The sequence below is a fragment of the Callospermophilus lateralis genome, unplaced genomic scaffold (genome assembly GCF_048772815.1).
Source record: "Callospermophilus lateralis isolate mCalLat2 unplaced genomic scaffold, mCalLat2.hap1 Scaffold_2669, whole genome shotgun sequence".
NCBI classification, from domain to species: domain Eukaryota; kingdom Metazoa; phylum Chordata; class Mammalia; order Rodentia; family Sciuridae; genus Callospermophilus; species Callospermophilus lateralis.
In genome coordinates this window covers 132,108-133,294 of record NW_027513419.1, presented here as the reverse complement: position 1 = coordinate 133,294, position 1,187 = coordinate 132,108, and positions in this window count along the sequence as shown.

Sequence of the window (1,187 nt, the reverse complement as noted above, 5' to 3'; positions counted from 1 at the left end):
CTTCTACAGTTAACATCTCAGTAATCTTCCCTCTTGTAGGGTTTATACTTTTTTTCTTTACCTAAATGCTCATTCCCCAGTCACAGATTTGTTTCACCCACTCACCTCCATTAAGTCTTAAGGTTTCATGTTTTAGATGAGTCTTTTCCTGAGCAACCTACTTAAAGTTGCTGAATATTTACTGCTGTAACCCCAAATCCCCAGTGTCCAAACAACAGCAATCATATTTCCTTCTCTTTGCTTAATTTCTAAAGGAATAAGAATTAGTAATCTTTTCCCCAAACCCCCATAAATTACATTGGCTTAACACAGAGTACAAAAAAATACCCCTTTGTCCATATGTCAATGATTATGTTTTAGAGTGGCTCATGGTATAACACGTACCTGTACTCACAGCAACTCGAAACTCAGGGGGCTGAGTCAAGCAAATAACAAGTTTGTGGTCAATCTGGGCAACTCTCCAAGACCCTGGCTCAAAATGAAAGACCCTGGTTGTATTCATTCTTAATTTTTTATAGTTATATATAAGAATATAATGTATTTTGACATATTATTCATACATGAGATATAACTTCCCATTCTTGTGGTTGTATATAATGTGGAATTTCACTGTTCATGCATTCATATATAAACGTAGGAAAGTTATGTCTGATTTATTCTATTCTCTTTCCTATTCCCAACATTTCTCACTTCCCATCACTTCCCTTTGTCTAATTCAAATAACTTCTCTTCTTCCCTTTCTCACCTTATTGTGTGTTAACATCCCTATGAGATAACATGTGCTGCAGTCTGCCTGGGCACAAAATCACGAGCCACTCAAGCAGGAACAAACTTTATTTCCAAAACTCCCACGAATGCCATGCACATGGCCTTCTACCAGGACACACTACACCAACAGGAAATTCCTCCTCCAGAATTCCCTCCTACCGCACTTCCCCATGCAGAGCACCAAAGTAGCAGGCCAAGGCGGACAGCAGGGGTCTAATCTCCAATTGAATGCACATCTTAACATAATAATTATCATCTCAGTGGCTTGCTGGTGTCACCTTTCAACCAAAAATGCCATGTGTCATTCCTACTTGGCTATGGCTCTCAGCAAATATGAGCTTTTGATTTTAAGGGATTGTCTATTTCACTTAGCATGAGAATCTCCAGTTTCATCCAGTTGCCCACAAATGCCATAATTT